Below are 412 nucleotides of genomic sequence, written 5' to 3' on the forward strand. Positions count from 1 at the left end.
TATATATATATATATATATATATATATATATATATATTAACAAATAGAAGAGTATAATGAATAAATGCTCTAATTGGTCAAAGTAACTTCATAACATTCCCATCTTATCACAATATCGAAAATAGATATATGCAAACATGGTAGTGCACCAACATAGCCACAGTCGTTGGGCTGGAACACATAAAGGAAAGTAGATGAAATATATTGCATGCTTAGATCTGTTGATGACCAAACAAAGCTTTGATAATGTATTTGTGCAGGTGGTGTGACTTCATATAAATACATCAACACGAATGCATAACAAAAATTGCTGTAATAACACATGCACACATACATATATGTTATATATACACTGATTTATGTGAAATGTTTCTAAAACCATGTCTTAGTTTATCAAAAGCTTACCACCACT

The sequence above is a fragment of the Octopus bimaculoides genome, chromosome 6, assembly GCF_001194135.2.
Source record: "Octopus bimaculoides isolate UCB-OBI-ISO-001 chromosome 6, ASM119413v2, whole genome shotgun sequence".
In the NCBI taxonomy this organism is placed as follows: domain Eukaryota; kingdom Metazoa; phylum Mollusca; class Cephalopoda; order Octopoda; family Octopodidae; genus Octopus; species Octopus bimaculoides.